The following is a 14494-nucleotide window of genomic DNA, read 5'->3' as shown; positions in this document are numbered from 1 at the left end:
TTATTACACATATAAGTGAGAACATACAGTACCTCTCTTTGTCTGACTTATTTCATTTAGTGTAATGCCCTCAAATTCCATTCATATTGTCACAAATGGCATGATTTACTTCTTTTTTTGTATCTGAATAATGCTTCATTACATATTTCACAGATTTTTTATCCATTCATCCCTCAATGGACACTTAGGTTGTTTCCATATCTTGGCTATTATAAATACTGCTGCAATGAACACAGGAGTACAAATATCTCTTTGAGACAATTTGATTTCCTTTGCATACATCCCAAGAAGTGGAATTGCTGGATCATATGGTAGTTTTATTTTTATTTTTTTTAGGAACCTCCATACTGTTTTCCATGGGGGCTGCAACAATCCCATCAACAATATACAAGGGCTTACTTTTCTCCATATCCTCATCATCACTTGTTATACTAGTCATTCTAACAAGTGTGAGGTGATGTCTCATTGTGATTTTGAGCTTGGCGCTCTTTTTTTTTTCACCTTTAAGATGGGATGATAATACTTTGCTTTTACACAAGGTTGCTTTGGGTAGCAAAACCACATAATTGAAGTGCAGCATTGTCTTTATGTGTGTGTGTGTTCAAATGCTCTCCATATGATATCTATGTGGTGTACCCACTCGTATGTCTACATCTAGAGTATAATTGCTATAGCCAGATTTGTTCACAGGGCTGAAAATAAATAGTTTGCTGACACATTAAAACTATTGCTCAAGATAACATAAATAGAAAGTGAGAGAGGAAAGAGAATCCACATCTTTCACCAGTAAGTTTATAGAGTTCCTCATTCTGGAACATGACCTCTTCTCATCCCCATGGCCAATCAGTCTCCAGATACCATTTCTTCTTTTACTGTAACTTTTGTATTTGTTCCTTCCTATGCATTTCTCATGGCCACTTTTTTCCAGATCTTTATCACTTCACCTGTTCAGTGGTCTCTTAGGAATAGCATTGACAATTGAGAGACTACCATCCTTCTCTGAAATCTTACTTGTAGCTACATCTGGAATAGATTACATCACCTATTTAGAGGCATACATGCCTAAAAGCCTGACTGCCTTTTTTTCCCTTATGGTATTGCTGACACTGGGAAAAAAATCTGTATATATATATACAGGGTGCCTCCCTACAAATATATATAATATAAATATATATTATATAAATAAAAAAATACACACACACTTTAACAGCTGGTAGCTCAATTGATGTTTCTTTTCAGATTTAGCTCATTGGAATTAATAATGGGTTAAAAGTATGTATACATTTTTGGGAAGAGCCTGTATATATTTATATAGATATAAAGAATGTTTTCATTTACCATATGTCTATACAGAGATTCTGTGATTGTAGAAATGAAAAGGGCCTGAATGACTAAATGATGAGCAGAAAGATGCAGTAGGGTGTGTTTTATTTTGAATTGAGTCATTCTAAACCTTTGGACTCTCCATTCAGTCAGAATGAGCTTTTTTATGTCTCTCTCCTTATGCTGGGTCGATCCCATTTCAATTTCGAATTTTCTTAGTATCACTTAACTCACTTCTCTTTAAAAGCTATTTTGTAATAATATGTCATTTATATGTAAACTTATGACCTTTCCTTGTTTGCCATAAAAGAATGCTCGTTGGTATGTATCAGCTGAAATATGTTTTTTGTCATTCTACTAAGAGGTAAAGAGTCACTAATATGGTCTCTAAGTCCTAAAAGACTTTAATACTTCTTTGCTTATCTTTGATCAACTAGGTTATAGAACTCTAATTATATAAAAAATGTAACTATCATAATGTCAACCACATTTAACCTTCTTGATATCCCATGATTCTTTGCACTAAGGGCGCATGGCCAGGTCTTTGCTGACTGCTTGATAACTGAATGAGTGATTATTCTCCTTGTTAATGGACAATGATATAGAAAACTCTTCCATATGTACAGAATATTAATGAGAAGCTGCACAAGCTGAGATAAGACTATAAGATGCTGCGAGCAATCACTTATAAGAACATTATAAAAAATATTACTCTTCAAGGATGTAGTCAGACTAGGGGTCTCTGTGTGACGAATGAGGAGGAAAAGGGTGACACACTCTTGCCCACATGAATAACTGAGTAATTCGCAAATAACATTTCTTCAATGGTTTCTATTATTATTTCATTTAATTAAAAAAAAAAAAACTTTGTGAGATAGCATTGCAGATTTTGACATCAGGAGGGGAAGCATCTTGCTTCCTTCTCAACCTCTTTAATGCTTTCTGTGCCAGGTACAGTGTGTTAAGCATTTGTCCTTCATGAAAAATGCCACCAAGATGACTGCTAAAGGAATTTCAACCAACCCCAGCAAGCTGGCCAATCCATAGCACTGTTATTTTTCTATTTTTTTTTTATTTTAAATTTTGGGCATTGTCTTTAATTGGGAAATTTAGGAAAGTCATTCGTGAGTGACATACGAAAAAGGAGTGTTCATTGGATATCGTTTAATTCTCCAGTTCAATTAACTTGGGCTCTGTAAACAGGATCTCTGAGTCAGTTATAATAGACACATGGAATGTCACAGCTACAAAAGACTGAGAGATCATTTAAGCCTATTTTTCTCAATTGAGTAGTGTAGAGACCACTCTTAAAGGGAAAACAATTTTTTTAAACTTACTTTTGTTTTTATTATTATTATTTTTAATCCTCACCCAAGGATATTTTTTCCATTGCTTTTCAGAAAGAGTGAAAGGGGAGGGAGAGAGAGAGAGAGAGAAAGAGAGAGAGAGAGAGAGAGAGAAATGTCGATGTGAGAAAGACACATCGATTGGTTGCCTCCTGTGCATGCCCAGACTGGGGATGAGCCTGCAACTGAGGTATGTGCCCCTGGTCGGAATCGAACCAGGGCCCCTTCAGTCTGAAGGCCAATGCTCTAACCACTGAGCAAAACTGGCTAGGGCGGGAAAACAATTCTTATTGATCCCAGTGCGGCCTTAAGTTATTTGTAGAATGCTATTAGAATAAGAATGTAATAATATAAATAAATTGTAATGTCACATGTAATATATTTGCATATATAAATATATTTTTAAATAATACACATAAACTGGGTATATACTTGTTATACAGAGAACATTGCGATGATTCCCTTCTCCCCCTTGTTTCTTCTGCTCCAAAAAGGACACCTGCGTCATATATAGGGCCTTTGTTTCTCAGGAAGACATCTTTTGTCTAACATGCCCACCTTTGTGGGGGTTTTTGTCTAGCTTTTAACAATTACAACACTCTACTTGGCTTTTATTAAACTGATAATACAAACACATAAGTGGGCAGAAAAATAGCATGACAGTCCTTGACTATAAAAATACAGCTTAGAAACTTTAAATTATTATAGAAATGAAAACAAAATTAGAATATTCTAATAACCAGGTATAAACCATCTTTCCTGATACATCTGCAGAGTCTAATTTGAAGAACATCAATCTATACCAATCTTCTTTTTTTACAAAAGGAGACTGTTAAAGTCATAAGCCAAAAGTTGAGCTGGAACAAGAATCCAGAACTGAATCAGTTTCTTGATTTTTAGTATACAACAAATGTTCTGCAAAGCAATACTGCTTTTATTCATATAGTTTAAATTTATCCCATCTAAGACTAAAATCAGAATATTGCCATTTTGTGTTATCTTCCATAATGCAGGGAGTTTTAAATCACTTAGGGGCCCATGAAGCTGAATCTATTCACTGTCATTAACAGTTTTGTATTTGAAATTTTATTTGTTTGACAGTAGAATTATGTCTTATTTTTATGCTGGTTCTGACTTCAGTTTCCCAATAGGTAAAATGAGGCAGTGAGCAAAATGATCTCGCAGAGCTTTCAGCTCTGATATTATACGCTGTTGTAAATCATCAGTTTCAGGTGCTCCGCCATTTTCACTTTATTTCCCCCTGTAATTTGGCTCCAAGTTTTGACTGAAATATGATATAAACAAATAAAACAGTTTTTTTCTGATTCTTTTTTGATGTTCTTAAAATCAGAGAGCTATAAAGTATGTTATGATGTATTATTAGGTGGATTGATAATTCACCGGTTTCCATTTTATTTTATATCCCTTCCATTTTATTTTTATAACTTAATTGGAAGTTTTGAGCAAAGTATTATATAGTTCATGTATAAAGGTAGAGAGTATAGGAATCATTTGTTGCTGTCACCATCAAATGAAACATGCAAAGATGTTTACGTGACACCTTGAAGGATGGATGGGATTTGGAAGGCCAATAGATAAAAATGGAGGGCTTTCAAGGTTGGAGAAGAGGCTGACTGGGTGAGCCTGGCATATTCATGGAACACTAACAGGCAAGGCAATGGCGGGAGTAGGGAGACAATCAGGAAGACTTTCAGAGAGAAGCCAGGGTATAGAGGGCCTTGAATGGTAGGTAGTGGAGTTTGGGCTTGATAAACAGACTAAAAGATCCATCAGGGCTTTCTGATACCTGTGTATAGATATTCTCAGATGAGCATTAAATAATGGGTCTGGGTCCAGTACCTGTCTAGTCACTTGGTTTTGTCCATCCTTTGGTAATGGTGTGCTCTTTCACCCCTGCAAAACTCCCTTAGTACTTTTTTCTCTTCCTAGAGACTGCTTTGGGTGACCTTAAAACCTTCTTGGGCATTAGTTTCTTCATCTGTAAAATGAAGGCATGGGAGTAGATCTGATGGTCGATATTCTCTCTCTCTCTCTCTCTCTCCTCTGTGTGTGTGTGTGTGTCTCTTCACTAAGACACCTCAGTAAGCTGATCCCGTCAGTGAAGTGTCTCACTACAGCAGTCATTATCTACTTGTGTGGAGGTGAGAACATGTGTGTAGTTTGAGAAAACAAAATCCCACAGATAAATCTCCCATCAGCATTAAAATTCATAGATTCTAAAAGTTTTTCCATGCTCTGACATTCTGATTTATAGTCCTAGTTCATGAAACAAATTCAATTTGGTGACTTTGGAGAATATACAGGAAAAGTCAGTCATATTTTTAACAGTTATGATCCTTTTGGCTAAATTAACAGAATACAAACATAGAACTAAAAGTAGCTGAAACAATGAATACATACAACTTATTGTCTCAGATCCAGACAAGGTTGGTTTTAGGATTATTTAGTTCAGTGGCTCAGTAGTCTCATCAGAGCTATGGGTTTCTTCTTTCTGCTCTGTCATCCTCAGCATCCTCAGTATGATAATATCTCCCCTCTTGTTTGCAAGATGGCTGCAGCAGCTCCAGATAGCATATGCAGAAAAAAACATGTGAGATAAAGAGGAAGAGGGGACATTTATTCTTATTTTTTCTTTTTCTTTCTTTTTAAATTCAATTTTTCACAACTCCATGAAGTAGATTTTTTAAAAATATATCTATTGATTTTAGAGAGAGGAAAGGAGAGGCAGAGAGGGAGAGAGAAACATCAATGATGAGAAAGTCATTGATCGACTGCCTCCTGCACACCCCTGACTGGGGATGGAGCCCGCAACCCAGGCATGTGCCCTGACTGGGAATCAAACCCCGATCACCTGGATCCTAGGTAGACACTCAACCATTGAGCCATGCCTGGCTGGGCTTATTTTTTCTTTTAATTATGAAGGAAAACTTTCCCTAACCAAATTCCCTCATGTTCTACTGGCCAGAAAAGTGATAGTCACATACTCATTTCTTAAGTGCAAAAGAATATTAGGATGTGAGTATCTGGCATATCCAGCTATTATAGTGAGAGGTAGTTCTGCCTGAATAGGAGAAAGGAGGAGGGGAATGGATGTTGGGAAAGCAACTAATAGTTGCTTTGTCCTTTTTCCTACACTCATCTTAAGACTCCCTCCTCCTTTATGTAGCCATCGGCTAATTAAACCTAAGTATTTAGCATAAATCAGGGCTTTTGTGGATTATATGAATAATTAGAGACATTGTATGCCCAGGGCCCTTATTTTATTTCATCTAAAAGTGTAATGGTAAATGGGCTTCCATTGCCCAAAAGAAGCTTCTCTGGTGCTGAAACTGGATGTAATTTTTTTTTTTATTGAATTCAGCTTTAGGAAAATAACTTAAAATGTATAAGGATTGTGATAAAGAGCAGCTTAAATTCTCAATTTTTTTTGCTTTACAAATCTTCATCAACTACCAAAAATAAGACCAGATTAAAGGGGTATGTGAATATTTAATGTAAAATTAGGAATATGTTGCTAAAAATCAAGAAAGAGTTTAGAGCTATGACTGTGAATAAATTGTGGAATATCAGCTTACCGCTCTGCTACAACACTGACCTAAAGAAGCTTTTCTGTTTCCCCAGCAACCTCGCACTGCATTAGCTTGCTTCCCTCAGAGTAAATTAAATGTGATTTTCAAGTACTACACTTCATTATTTCATAAATCACAATACCTAGCAGAAATAAGAACATTTCATAAATCATATTGGAATTTATTTTTAAACCAGAGCAGAGAAAGTATTTATTTGGAAAAAATATTTTTCTTTTAAATCTTCTAAATTTCCAAAGACTTATAAATTATCTCCATGATGAAATGGTAAATGGGGCATTGTATTTAAAATTTACTTAAAATTCATTAGTGATTACCTAATTATATTTTTAAAAAGTTTTAGTTACCAGGGATATGAGAAAGATAAAAGCCACATCTCAAATGAACCACCTAACTTCATGATCAAAAGCTCCAGAGGATGAAAGTCATGTTAATGCTAACAAACATTTTCTAAAGTCAAATGTTAGCTGCTTTCACCATATGTTAAAATTTTAAACATGTAAACTATTGGTTATTGGTCACTAATACTTTCGTGTAAATGAGTTTGAGATTTTATTTATTGTGGTAAAATACACATAACAGAAAATTTGCTATTTCAACCATTTTAAAGTAAAAATTTCAGTAGTGTTGTTATGGCCTGAATGTGTCCCTCAAAATTCATATATTGAAATCCTAATCTCCAAAGGTGATGGTATTGGGGTGATGCCTTTGGGAGGTGATTAAGTCATGAGGGTAGAGTCCTCATGAATGAAATTAGTGCCTTATCAAAAAAGCTCCAGAGAGATCCCTAACCCCTTCTACCATGTGAGGATACAGTGAAAAGATGCAAGCTATAAACTAAGAAGAGGGCCTTCAGGAGAACACAACCATACTGATGCCTTGATCAGTACTTCATTCCTTTTAATAGCTGAATAATATTCTATTGTATTACTATACCACATTTTGTTATCTAACCATGAGTTGATGGACATTTGTGTTGTTTCAGCCTTTTGGCTATTATGAAGAGTGCTGCTATGAACATTTATGTATACATTTTTGTGTGGACATGTTTTCAATTCTCTTTTGCCTATATACCTAGTCATAGAATTGCTGGGTCATAATAATTGAAGTTTGAACATGCAGGCCAGGGTCTACACATGAAAGACATGAAGATCCTCATGTAAATGGCAGAGCTTGGGTACTAGTGGGAAGAGAAGAGTAGTAGCCTTGGAGAAAGTGGCTGGCGTTCCCCTCGTTGCCACATTCTGACTCAGCACTCATAAGAATTTGAGAATTCTATATTTGAAACTGGCCTTCTGCAAAGAGGCAGGTGTTGCTGTTTCATTTTACCAGAACTCTCAGGGCACATCTTTTTGTCTAGGGCGCCTTTTCAAAGAGTCTAAGTGTTTCTCTTGTAAGATCATATCTCACAAACTCCTCTTGATCTAGGGGAAAAGTTATCAATTTTCATATTTCTACTAGTGGAAGGAGCATGGTCACATTGTTAGGATGGGTAGGATGACAAAGCCGGGAAGAGACTCATGTCTCTGGCCTCCTCGTTCAGTGAGTTAGCCATTTGGTAGCATATTTCATTCTCCCTGCCCAAGCACATTGGTCTTGAATCAGAAGTCCCCATGTATGCAGCCCCAGGACTATTTTTATAGACATGTAGATAAGTTGAACCATTCTACATTATTTTCTGAAAGCCAATATATTTTTCTTGTTTGAGTAAAATTGAAATAAAACTCTGCTCTAATAACTTTAGTTGATAATTAGCTGAGAATAGGGACAGAATAGTTTGTTCTTCAGTGTTCTAGAGTCTCCTTTCTGCTATCTGCACTCCCACTTAGGGTTACTGAAGTCACAGATAACTTTTGTCATTTTCAGATAATCTCCTAAGACACAGTCTGTCCAAACCCATGGATTTCTGAATTTGTCAATGTTAAATTGGATTTCTTTGATCTACTTGGGGTTCTCATAGAATGCTTCCTGTTCTGCTGAGACCTTGAGGAATAAAAGGGTTCCTTGGTCAGTGGTGAGATGACACCCTTATAAATTAGCTGAATCTGTGTGAGTCCTTCATAAGGCCTGAACCAAACTAGTCTAAGCTAGACTTGAACGAATCCATTATCCCTGATACTTTCATAAAGAAAGATTGTGTCAGTCAGTTATTAATACCAAAGGTGCACATCTCATAAAGCAAAATAAGGTCAAATTAAAAAATAAATCACTTATTTATCTAGTCATCATACATGTGTTTGGCCCCAGCCCTTAGCTAGGCTATGAGGATCTAGAAGATGAATGGAATGAGTCTCTGCCATAGACTAACAGACTGTCCAAATGAGGGAAACCTTTCAAGATCATGTTATTTAACAGATGAGGGGACAAACACTGATGTTCTGGGCCAGAGAGTCCAGGCTAGGACTAACTGGTACTTTAATGCTCTTTCTACCATAACTGCCCTGATGCCTGAGAGTAACTCAGAGGATTAAGATAGCTCAATCATCGGGCACCATAGGTCATTTGCATATGCTTTGGGAAGCTGGGAAGCACATGCCCAAGTATGTGAGCAGGACACATGTTCTAAGCCTGTTGAATTCAGTGACATTCTTCCTCTCTAAAGAATCTATAAATTTGATGAGCTAAGTGTATTCTCTGTCTCACTGAATCTTAACCAGAGCCCCTTGGCATCCTGGAGTACCACAGATCCTTTACAGCTATATGACCATATTTTGATCAAAATGTGATTGATTTCTTTTTTGCCATGATTGAAGTTCAACACTGTTGGGGAAGGCCTACCAGATGAGGCATGAACTGCGTAAGTGAGGAGTTTGGAGTACCATTAGTCATATGTACAAGTAAGAGGCAGGTCATAATTTCAACACCAAAGAAAGATGGTGTGATGCCTAGGAAGTGCAATAATTTGGCTTAGAGAGTATTTGAGAGAGCATAAACCATCAGGGTAAACAGTTCCACACAAAGAGCCACATAGGTGTGTAATGATTGTGTATGCATCCCTAAACACGGAGAAATTGTGATTGTGAGGCCATTACCAACCACATGTATTGGGCTATTTTGAATCTTTTAATCACTTTAAGTGTGCTGTCTAAAATATAGTATTTGTCAGCTGAGAAATACTATTCTAGTTGAGCCTGCTTCTGCTTGCTGAACTATTGTTGAAGCCTCATGGAAAGGGTCAAGAGTGAATTCAGAGAAGAGAGAAGTCTTTTCTGGCTGAGATAATTAGGAAAACTTTGTAGGCAGGGTGGTATCTGAGGTAGATTTTGAAACCAATTGCACAAGTACAAGATGGAAGAGATGGGCTTAGCAACCTATGTGAAAAGAGCTCAGGGTTTTAGTCTATAGTAAGCCCATGAATTAATGTATTCCATAAAACTTTACTACACCTATATTGGGGGAACTGTGCTAGGTGTTAGAGTTAGGGAGCTTAGTTGTGCCCTGGACATGTTCACAGTTTAGTTAGGGGAAGATATGGTAATAGATAGCTGTTATATATGTGAAACTACCTGCCCATTTGGCAGTTGAAAGCTATTTAGAAGGCCTGGATCCTAGGGCTCAAGACTGTAAGCATGTGGCGAGAATTGAGACTGGGGCCATGGGCAGAGGCCCAGTCATGGAGGATCTTGTCCAACATTTTAAAGAGTTCATACTTCACTTTATATGAGTCAAGAGTGCAAGATATGGTTGTCCAAGAATTTACCATCTTTCTACCATTTGAAGAGGCCATTTATTGCTGACAACTTGTGTCCTTGACGTTTGTAATACTCTCAACAATAAAAAAAAAAAAAAGTGATTCAGAAAAACTAGGCCCTATGTAGATGTTTCAAGAATTCCTTGGTCAGTTTAAAAGAACAAACTGACAAAACAAAATGATCTCTGTTGAAAAAGATAAAATGATTCACATTAAATATATTCAGTTATTTCTGATTTTCAGATATATTAAAATGTAAAAATAATGAACCTCAAAATTTAGAAAATATAGTGATTTTATTTTAGGCTGTATTAATGGAAGTTTGGGATCTGTAATTATAGAGATGATGCTTCCTATGCTGATCATAATGCATCTGTGCTTTTTTTCTGGTTTCTTTTCAAAGGAACATCTAGACAAACTAAGTGTATCCCTAGTACCAGCACAGTGTTTTGCTTAATTTTGTATTTAATACATATGAAATGAATAAATGAGTGGTTAAAGCTTGGAGGTGTTAAGTCTTGGGAAGGCTGTCATGTGGAAATGGTAATGAGCTTGTTGGCTGTGGTTGCCTGAATAAAATAAAGCCACGTAGATATAAAAATAAACTATAGGGAGGCAGAGTGGTATCCAATAAAGGAAACGCTTATCTTCTCTAGTCACCTGAGGACAAAATGAGTATTTATATACTGTAGCAATTTTTAACCTTATTTGGGGCAATCTGATGAAAACTATGGTCAGTCTTTCCAGAAAAATATGCATATGCACACATATAAGCCAAGCTTGCAGATAATATCAAGGGTTTCACCAAATCTCCCATGGCCCATTTTTTCACAGCTTTGCAATTAACAAAGCACCTTCATGTTCATTATCTTAGGAGCAGTGACACTGTGGAGAAAATAAGGCTGAACTATGAAACCCATTGTGCAGGTGAAGAAAATGAATCTCAGAGAGGTTAAGTCATTTGCCCAAGGTCACACAGCCATTAAATCCTGGAGCAAGGATTGAGTCCATGTGTTCCGGGGCTCTTTCATGCACCACTGTTTTTTCTGTGTCCTTAGAAGTGTTCACACAAGCAGGTTGATAGAAGTGCTATGAACATTGACAGGGTAGATGTGAAGCGTTTTATACATTTATTATTTAATAAGTCAGAAAGCACTGTATGTGTGTTTGTTATTGGAGAGACTATAGAGCATAGTAGGTAAGGGGGTGTATGTACTCTGGAGACAGACTATCCTGCTTTGAATCCCATTTTGGCCACTTACCTGATGTGTGGTCTTAGGAAAGTTATTTAACTTTAAGTCTCAATTTCTTTTTTTAAATTTATTTATTGATTTAGAGAGAGAGGGAGGGAGGGAGGGAGGGAGGGAGGGAGGGAGGGAGAGAGGGAGGGAGGGAGGGAGGGAGAGAGGGAGGGAGGGAGGGAGAGAAACATCAATTTGTTCCACTTATTTGTGTATTCATTGGGTGATTCTGGTATGTGCCCTGACCAGGGATCAAACCCACAACCTTGGCTTATCGAGATGATGTTCTAACCAACTGAGTTACTCAGCCAGGGCAAAGTCTCAGTTTTTTCATCTGTAAAATAGAGATAATAATAATATCTGCCTTATGTGTTAGTGAGAGGCTAAAATGAGATAATATGTACACGTTGCGTAGTACAGTACCTGGCACTTGGTAAGCACACAACTTTAGCTGTTCTCAATAAATGGTAGCTACTGTTGATGTAATTGTTATTATTATTTGAAGTATTTTATTTTAATAACACCATTAATCTCTCAGGAGAAAATCCTGTCCCTCATGATTATGGCTATAAAGGAGTTTTTCTGTACCTTTATTCAAGCTGTGAGGTTACATGGCTATGATGATGCTTTAACTCACTCCACACTGAACACTGGTCTGTTCAGGTATTGTTATTTTCTTTTAAGAGTAGGAATAGGGATAAAATTAGTGGAAATAGTGACCATAATTTTTATGGTTTTAGTTGACAAAGAAGCTTATACTTAATATTTGTATATTATTTTTGACAAAATAATATACCCATATTTTACCCAATTTAAACTAGTCTCAAGAGAGAGCAAACAATGTGGTCTCCCCTTAAAAAGTAAGCATTCTATGAAATTGGCTAAATGTTTAAAATACAGGGGCGGGCAAAAGTAGGTTTACAGTAATTAATTAATAATACAAGAGTAAACTCTATTTCACTTACAACTGTAAACCTACTTTTGCCAACCCCTGTATATATAGAAGACATGGCAGTATTTGTAGAATAAGTCAAGAATTGCCACTTTTGGAATGCTGAACATCGGAGGGAGGTAAAGGGTGGAGTAACAGTCAAAGTGCTGGGAATTGTGCAAAATCCACAATTTATGACATTCTATAGTAAAATAGAAGAAGCATTAGTTTTCCCTTGGAGATTCTGTCCTTGTCACTAATATCTGTAAATTTCCTTTTTTGGGGCAGATAGTTGTTAGATTAGGAGAGATGGTTGGAAAAGATGCCCCTTCAGATTTAAATAGCAGATGACATTTAAATTGGAAGTGGTATTTTGATAATGTGATTTTAGGAGGTTTGATCCAATTGCTTTTTCCAGCAATAGATTTCTCTAAGCTTTTTTCTTTCATCCTAATAAAAGCAGCTGGAAATAGGCTAATTATGTGCAGTATTTTTAATTGCAACCTATTCTATGTTTTTGTACACTACTGAATTGTATTAGGCAAACATACTGGCAAAATTGATTTGGCTTAAATTTTAATTATTTTTAATTCTATAGGAATTGAGAAAAAAAATAGGTCTTGAATAATGTCAAGTTTACCATGTGATGCTTTATTTTTTCTTTCCAGGCTGAAAGTTGTCTTGAATTTCCAAACTTTCTATAGCTCTTGCAAGGGAGATAATTGAAGTCTGTGAAGGGATTGAGAAGTACAGATTGGTAGGTACAAAATAGTCATGGGGAGCCCAGCACGGCATGGCTCAGTGGTTGAGCATCGACCTATGATCCAGGAAATCGAGGTTCAATTCCCAGTCAGAGCACATGTCCGGGTTGTGGGCTTGATCCCCAGTAAGGGGCATGCAGGAGGCAGCCCATCAACGACTCTCTCATCATTGATGTTTCTATCTCTCTCTCCCTCTCCCTCTCTCTGAAATCAATGAAGATATTTTTTTAAAAAAGAAAATAAAAACAAAATAGTCATGAGAAGGTAAAGCATGGGAAATATAGTCAATGATATTGTAATAACTATGTATGGTGCCAGGTGGGTACAAGAAATATCAAGGGGAACACTCTGTAAAGTATATGATTGTCTAATCATTGTACTGTACATCTGAAACTAATATAAAATAATACTGAAAGTAAACTATAATTTAAAAATTAATTTAAAAAATTAACCCATATTTTATAAAGTAAAAAAAAATGAAGTGGAGACTTAGAACTTTAAGTGCAGGTTATTAAAATGGTCACATAATTTTTGGCTATGTAAAGTGAGGTGGAGAGTTGAGGTACAACTAAGAGAGATGAAAAGTCCCATATTTACTTCAATTATTTTGTTTAAAGGCTTGCTTACTTTCCCTCCTTGAATGTCATGATCTGGGCTTCCCTAGATCAAGGCCAAGTTTACTTCTTCTGAACTCTAAAGTATTCAGCTATGCTTTCTGAATGCAGTGTCTTTTTCTAGGTATATTTCAGTATTTTACCTTTATAGTGGGAATACCAGCAAAGCTCATGATAACTACCTACATTCCCAGAAAACAATGCACACTTAGCAGGCATTTTGTATTTTCAAGCAACCTATACAATGATGCCTTAAAGTGCAAGTTGCTAGTGTTTCTGTTGCTTTATTTTATTCTCCACCATAAAAAGAAGGAAGATATTTGGAATTAAAAGTGCCTGACTTTGATCTATGTTTGAATAATCCTTGAGGCATTTATTGTAATTAAGGGGACTGACTTTGGTTCTCTTCCATTCCTCCCAGTTTCCAAATAGGGTTTTGGTTTTTTGCATTACAAAAGAAAGTAAAGGGTGGGAAATTAGTAAGGATTAACATAGACACTTTTTCCTTCCATTTCTTATGCCTGGTTGCCAAAGAACAGCACTGAACAAAACAGGAAAGTATTGCTCAAATGATACAAATGATGAACTTAATATAACCGAGAGCCTATATTACACGTAGGCAGGCAGTTGCTTTTGGAACAGAGCTATCAGCCCACGCTGACTGGAGAGTTATTTCCTCATGTTATTTTAATATGAAACAGTATGAGTGACAATCTAGAAGAGAGAAGAGACTGCCACTGAGGAGATCCCGGTACTACAGAGGTACCTTCTGCTATTGCTGCTTGAAAAGATGAGTAATCAGTGGTAAATGGGCCCATGCTTGTCAAGTAAAATAGTGTTTTGTTACCTGGACTTATTTAATTTTTCTCTTTGTTGCAATTATTAAATGGCACAATTATTGTCTTTCTTTCTTTCTTTCTTTCTTTCTTTCTTTCTTTCTTTCTTTCTTTCTTTCTTTCTTTCTTTCTTTCTCTCTCTC

Source organism: Miniopterus natalensis, chromosome X, assembly GCF_054644295.1.
Source record: "Miniopterus natalensis isolate mMinNat1 chromosome X, mMinNat1.hap1, whole genome shotgun sequence".
In the NCBI taxonomy this organism is placed as follows: domain Eukaryota; kingdom Metazoa; phylum Chordata; class Mammalia; order Chiroptera; family Miniopteridae; genus Miniopterus; species Miniopterus natalensis.
The sequence above is the reverse complement of the archived record's forward strand: the minus strand, read 5'-3'. Positions refer to the sequence as shown.